We start from the raw sequence: 8,235 nt of genomic DNA, 5'->3' as shown, positions 1-8,235 counted from the left end.
TTCCCAGCCCTCTGAATGGAATGGTCTGTGTGTTCTCAGCCTCTCTGAATGGAATGGTCTGTGTGTTCTCAGCCCTCTGAATGGAATGGTCTGTGTGTTCTCAGCCCTCTGAATGGAATGGTCTGTGTGTTCTCAGCCCTCTGAATGGAATGGTCTGTGTGTTCTCAGCCCTCTGAATGGAATGGTCTGTGTGTTCTCAGCCCTCTGAATTGAATGGTCTGTGTGTTGTCAGCCCTCTGAATGGAATGGTCTGTGTGTTGTCAGCCCTCTGAATGGGATGGTCTGTGTGTTGTCAGCCCTCTGAATGGAATGGTCTGTGTGAAGTAGTGAGGAGATGTCATTATGATGTCACGTCATGGTGAACAGTGCCAGGGTAAGAGGGCACACACACATACAGAGAACACACACACACACACACACACTGGGTGGCAGGTAGCCTAGCGGTTAGAGCGTTACTTGTTCAAATCCCCGATCCGACAAGGTAAAATATCTGCCGATGTGCCCTTGAGGACGGCATTTATCCCTAAAAACACATTTCCAATTCACACCTGCGTATAATACACACTTGCACATGTGTGAAATAGGCCAAATATAAGCACCCTCCAAATGATGATTATTATTATTACACACACACACACACACAATAAACACAGACACACATGTCATGGATATATACTCTTAATTAAACATAAACTTCAATTCAACATTAAGACACTACACAAACACAAGTCAGATAAACAACACACTGAGACATTATTCATCTGAAAGTCAGACGTACTCTAATACTCCTCAGAGTGAATTACTCATTCACAGAGGGCTACTGCGAGTGTCGTGTGTGTGTGTGTGTGTGTGTGTGTGTGTTTGTGTGTGTGTGTGTGTGTGTGTGTGTGTGTGTGTGTGTGTGTGTGTTATTGCTCTTGGAGAGTAGGCCGTTGTGGGTTGTTGCCCTGATTTGGAGATTCTGTAAGTAATTTTGTGTGTTTTTTGGAGGTGAGATCATTCTTCACTGCTTACACTGAGCATGAGGAAACACTGAGAGGAGTGGGAGCTCAGGCCAGGTCTGGAGGTACAGGGAAACAGAGACCTGTGTTTAGGCACGCACACACCATACACACACACACCATACACCATACAGAACAGGAAGAGTGAGAGAGGGAGGAATGGAGTGGAGAGAGAGATGGATGAGGAGAGCGAGAGAGGGAATGAGAAAGAGAAAAGGAGGGAGGTAGAGAGATGGATGATGGGAGGAAAATAACAGGGGGAGTGAGAGAGAGAAGAGGGGGAGCAAGAAAGAGAGGTCCAAATAGAGCCATATGTAGGGAGGGTAACATGATAAAACCAGGAGCTTGATGAAAGGAGAAAGTCAAACATTTTTCGTCAGATTTGTTCTACCATGTCAGGGCTTTCTCAACCCTCTACTCCCTCTCTTACCTCTGAAGTTCACTCTGAACTCTGATACACTGTACAACAACTCAATTCTCTCAACTTTCTTCCAACCCTGTCAATTATATGTTATCCTTCCTCGTATCATCAATTATATGTTATCCTACCTCGTATCATCAATTATATGTTATCCTACCTCATATCATCAATTATATGTTATCCTTCCACTTATCATCAATTATATGTTATCCTTCCTCGTATCATCAATTATATGTTATCCTTCCTCGTATCATCAATTATATGTTATCCTTCCTCGTATCATCCATGCACCATTTTGCACCACCCTATCCTCACGTCGCCCACTCATAGAGAAGTACCCTGCAGGCACAGATCTAGGATCATCTTATCTTATCCTATTCCCATTTGCTGCAATAACACAAAACTGACCATAGATCAGTGTCTGAGGCCACCCTACTCCTCTAGCACTTCAACCTTCCATCTTAGACTTTCTACCCTGTACTGTCAGTCTACCCTTTCCCCTCATACGTTTTAGAATAATACACATGCCTAGCTTTCGGATCAAAACATGTTGATGTAAATAGAGATTTGTCACGTGACTGTGAATCTCAAGTTACAACGTAGCTTAACCCAGGCTATCGGCCAATCCAGTCGTGCTCTGAAATGAAACGCTATCCAGGCGGAGCTGAGTGGTTCTGGGATTTGAGCGGCTCCAGGTCCAATTAGGAGGGTCTGCAGCATCTGGACCCAGTTAAGTCGAGTCAGAACTTACACTGAACGCCAGACCTGCACAACTGTAGTCTAGAGTCACAATTTACACTGAACGCCATACCAGACCTACACAACTGACCTACACTACTATAGTCTAGAGTCACAACTCACACTGAACGCCTGACCTACACTACTATAGTCTAGAGTCGCAACTTACACTGAACGCCTGACCTACACTACTATAGTCTAGAGTCACAACTCACACTGAACGCCAGACCTACACTACTATAGTCTAGAGTCACAACTCACACTGAACACCAGACCTACACTACTACAGTCTAGTCACAACTTACACTGAACGCCAGACCTACACTACTATAGTCTAGAGTCACAACTCACACTGAACGCCATACCAGACCTACACAACTGACCTACACAACTATAGTCTAGAGTCACAACTTACACTGATTGCCCAACCTACACTACTATAGTCTAGAGTCACAACTTATACTGAAAGCCAAATACACACTACTATAGTCTAGAGTCACAACTTACACTGATTGCCCGACCTACACTACTATAGTCTAGAGTCACAACTTATACTGAAAGCCAAATACACACTACTATAGTCTAGAGTCACAACTTACACTGAATGCCAGACCTACACTACTATAGTCTAGTGTCACACCTTACACTGAACGCCAGACCTACACTACTATAGTCTAGTGTCACACCTTACACTGAACGCCAGGATTACACTACTATAGTCTAGAGTCACAACTTACACTGAATGCCAGACCTACACTACTATAGTCTAGAGTCACAACTTACACTGAACGCCAGACCTACACTACTATAGTCTAGAGTCACAACTTACACTATATGCCAGACCTACACTACTACAGTCTAGTCACAACTTACACTGAACGCCAGGATTACACTACTATCGTCTAGTCACAACTTACACGGAATGCCAGACCTACACTACTATCGTCTAGAGTCACAACTTATACTGAATGCCAAATACACACTACTATAGTCTAGAGTCACAACTTACACTGATTGCCCGACCTACACTACTATAGTCTAGTCACAACTTACACTGAACGCCAGGATTACAAGGCCTACAGGGAGGAGGTGAGGGCCCTCGGAGTGTGGTGTCAGGAAAATAACCTCACACTCAACGTCAACAAAACTAAGGAGATGATTGTGGACTTCAGGAAACAGCAGAGGGAACACCCCCCTATCCACATCGATGGAACAGTAGTGGAGAGGGTAGCAAGTTTTAAGTTCCTCGGCATACACATCACAGACAAACTGAATTGGTCCGCTCACACAGACAGCATTGTGAAGAAGGCGCAGCAGCGCCTCTTCAACCTCAGGAGGCTGAAGAAATTCGGCTTGTCACCAAAAGCACTCACAAACTTCTACAGATGCACAATCGAGAGCATCCTGGCGGGCTGTATCACCGCCTGGTACGGCAACTGCTCCGCCCTCAACCGCAAGGCTCTCCAGAGGGTAGTGAGGTCTGCACAACGCATCACCGGGGGCAAACTACCTGCCCTCCAGGACACCTACACCACCCGATGTCACAGGAAGGCCATAAAGATCATCAAGGACATCAACCACCCGAGCCACTGCCTGTTCACCCCGCTATCATCCAGAAGGCGAGGTCAGTACAGGTGCATCAAAGCTGGGACCGAGAGACTGAAAAACAGTTTCTATCTCAAGGCCATCAGACTGTTAAACAGCCACCACTAACATTGAGTGGCTGCTGCCAACACACTGACACTGACTCAACTCCAGCCACTTTAATAATGGGAATTGATGGGAAATGATGTAAATATATCACTAGCCACTTTAAACAATGCTACCTTATATAAATGTTACTTACCCTACATTATTAATCTCATATGCATACGTATATACTGTACTCTATATCATTGACTGTATCCTTATGTAATACATGTATCACTAGCCACTTTAACTATGCCACTTTGTTTGCATACTCATCTCATATGTATATACTGTACTCGATACCATCTACTGTATCTTGCCTATGCTGCTCTGTACCATCACTCATTCATATATCCTTATGTATCTTTATCCCCTTACACTGTGTACAAGACAGTAGTTTTGGAATTGTTAGTTAGATTACTTGTTATTACTGCATTGTCGGAACTAGAAGCACAAGCATTTCGCTACACTCGCATTAACATCTGCTAACCATGTGTATGTGACCATTAACATCTATTAACCATGTGTATGTGACCATTAACATCTGCTAACCATGTGTATGTGACCATTAACATCTATTAACCATGTGTATGTGACCATTAACATCTATTAACCATGTGTATGTGACCATTAACATCTGCTAACCATGTGTATGTGACAAATAAAATTTGATTTTGATTTGATTTACTATCGTCTAGTCACAACTTACACGGAATGCCAGACCTACACTACTATAGTCTAGAGTCATAATTTACACTGAACGCCAGACCTACACTACTATAGTCTAGAGTCACAACTCACACTGAACACCAGACCTACACTACTATAGTCTAGAGTCATAATTTACACTGAACGCCAGACCTACACTACTACAGTCTAGTCACAACTTACACTGAACGCCTGACCTACACTACTATAGTCTAGTCACAACTTACACTGAACGCCAGACCTACACTACTATAGTCTAGTCACAACTTACACTGAACACCAGACCTACACTACTATAGTCTAGTCACAACTTACACTGAACGCCAGACCTACACTACTATAGTCTAGAGTCACAACTTACACTGAACACCAGACCTACACTACTATAGTCTAGAGTCACAACTTACACTGAACACCAGACCTACACTACTATAGTCTAGTCACAACTTACACTGAACACCAGACCTACACTACTATAGTCTAGTCACAACTTACACTGAAAACCAGACCTACACTACTATAGTCTAGTCACAACTTACACTGAACGCCAGACCTACACTACTATAGTCTAGTCACAACTTACACTGAACGCCAGACCTACACTACTATAGTCTAGTCACAACTTACACTGAACACCAGACCTACACTACTATAGTCTAGTCACAACTTACACTGAACGCCAGACCTACACTACTATAGTCTAGTCACAACTTACACTGACACCAGACCTACACTACTATAGTCTAGTCACAACTTACACTGAACGCCAGACCTACACTACTATAGTCTAGTCACAACTTACACTGAACGCCAGACCTACACTACTATAGTCTAGTCACAACGTACACTGAACACCAGACCTACACTACTATAGTCTAGTCACAACTTACACTGAATGCCAGACCTACACTACTATAGTCTAGTCACAACTTACACTGAATGCTGATAATGGGCCTATGTACACCTATGTAGATATTCCATAGAAAATCTGTTGTCTCCAGCAACAACAGTAATTTACAACATGAACAATGTCTACACTGTATTTCTGATTCATTTGATGTTATTTTAATGGGCAACGTTTTTTGCTTTTCTTTCAAAAACAAGGACATTTCTAAGTGCCCCCAAACTTTTGAACAGTTGTGTACATGAAGATGAATGCATACACACTTCTTAAAGCATTGTTGGTTATGGGCTTGTAAGTAAGCATTTCACTGTTAGGTCTACACTTGTTGTATTCCACGCATGTGACAATTAAATTAGATTTGTTTTTTTTACACACACATACACACAGCAGTGAGCCCCAGCACAGTCAGAGAGAGAAAGAACAGAACATTTTGAGTTACACAAAATGTCGACCACTTTGAAGATGCCATTTTTTAAAATTGTGAAACAAACAAGAAATAAGAAAAAAAATAGAAAACTAGAGCGTGCATAACTATTCAACCCCCCCCAAAGGCAATACTTTATAGAGCCACCTTTTGAAGCATTTACAGCTGCAAGTCTCTTGGGGTATGTCTCTATAAGCTTGGCACATCTAGCCACTGGGACTTTTGCCAATTCTTCAAGGCAAAACTGCACCCGCTCCTTCAAGTTGGATGGGTTCCGCCTGTGGACAGCAATCTTTAAGTCATACCACAGATTCTCAATTGGATTGAGGTCTGGGCTTTGACTAGGCCATTCAAAGACATTTAAATGTTTCCCCTTAATCCACTCAAGTGTTGCTTCAGCAGTATGCTCAGGGTCATTGTCCTGATGGGAGGTGAAGGAGGTTTACCAGTCCATGCAGATGAAAAACATCCCCACAGCATGATGCTGCCACCACCATGCTTCACTGTGGGGATGGTGTTCTCAGGGTGATGAGAGGTGTTGGGTTTGCACCAGACATAGCGTTTTCCTTGATGGCCAAAAAGCTCAATTTTAGTCTCATCTGACCAGAGTACCTTCTTCCATATGTTTGGGGAGTCTCCCACATGCCTTTTGGCGAATACCAAACGTGTTTGCTTATTTTTTCTTTAAGCAATGGCTTTTTTTCTGGACACTCTTCTGTAAAGCCCAGCTCTGTGGAGTGTACGGCTTAAAGTGGTCCTATGGACAGATACTCCAATCTCCACTGTGGCGCTTTGCAGCTCCTTCAGGGTTATCTTTGGTTTATTTGTTGCCTCTCTGATTGATGCCCTCCTTGCCTGGTCCGTGAGTTTTGGTGGCGGCCCTCTCTTGGCAGGTTTACTGTGGTGCTATATTCTTTCCATTTTTTTTAAATGGATTTAATGGTGCTCTGTGGGATGTACAAAGTTTTGGATATTTTTTTATAACCAAACCCTGATCTGTACTTCTCCACAACTTTGTCCCTTACCTGTTTGGAGAGCTCATTTGTCTTCATGGTGCCACTTGCTTGGTAGTGCCCCTTGCTTAGTGGTGTTGCAGACTCTGGGGCCTTTCAGAACAGATGTATATATACTGAGATCATGTGACAGATCATGTGACACTGAGATTGCACACAGGTGGACTTTATTTAACTAATTATGTGACTTCTGGAGGTAATTGGTGGCACCAGATCTTATTTAGGGGCTTCATAGTAGATGGGCTGAATAGATATGCACGCACCACTTTTCCGTTTTTTTTTTCTAATTATTTGAAATAAGTAATTTTTTTTCGTTTCACCTCAGCACTTTGGACTATTTTGTCTATGTCCATTATAAAAATCTATTTGAATTACAGGTTGTGTATCGCCTGTCGTCGGAAGGAGTGGACCAAAGCGTAGCGTGAAAGTGTTCATGATTTCTTTTATTATCAAAAATCACTCGAACAAAGTAACAAAACGAAAGTGAACAGTTCTGTCAGGTAACAGAGACTAAACAGAAAATAACCACCCACAAACACAGGTGAGAAAAAAGGCTGCCTAAGTATGATTCCCAATCAGAGACAACGATAGACAGCTGCCTCTGATTGGGATCCCTACTCGGCTAAAACAAAGAAATAGACAACATAGAATGCCCACCCCAAATCACACCCTGACCTCACCAAATAGAGAAATAAAACGTCTCTCTAAGGTCAGGGTGTGACAGTACCCCCCCCCCCAAAGGTGCGGACTCCCGGCCGCAAACCTGAACCTACAGGGGAGGGTCCGGGTGGGCGTGACAGGGCGTGACAGGTTGTAATGCAACAAAATAGGAAAAATGCCAAGGGGGATGAATATTTTTGCAATCATATTTTTTGCAACATGCAAAGTTTTTAGTCTGTAGTGGTGAGTATTTTGAGTCCTGCAGGGTGGATGTGCACAGCTTTATTTTCAGATAATTTCTTATCTTTACGTGGTTCCAAATGTGTAAGACTGTATGTTCCCAGTTGTAACATTTTAACAGGGTACTATAGTGCACTTGTGTCATAGTGTGCAAGCGTACATTAGCAGGTGTGTGTGTGTGTGTGTGTGTGTGTGTGTGTGTGTGTGTGTGTGTGTGTGTGTGTGTGTGTGTGTGTGTGTGTGTGTGTGTGTGTGTGTGTGTGTGTGTGTGTGTGTGATTTGTTCAGTGTTTTGTCACAGTGAGGATGTGACACAGCTGCTGAGGTCAGTAGGAGACACCGCATGAGGGGGTCGTTGTCATGGCGCCCACATGAATAATAGTGTGCTCAGTGAAGACTGATGAGACTTTGGGGGGGTTTAGGAGAACATCACACTCA

The sequence above is a fragment of the Oncorhynchus mykiss genome, chromosome 15, assembly GCF_057628025.1.
Source record: "Oncorhynchus mykiss isolate SJ-2025 chromosome 15, ASM5762802v1, whole genome shotgun sequence".
Taxonomy (NCBI): domain Eukaryota; kingdom Metazoa; phylum Chordata; class Actinopteri; order Salmoniformes; family Salmonidae; genus Oncorhynchus; species Oncorhynchus mykiss.
The sequence above is the reverse complement of the archived record's forward strand: the minus strand, read 5'-3'. Positions refer to the sequence as shown.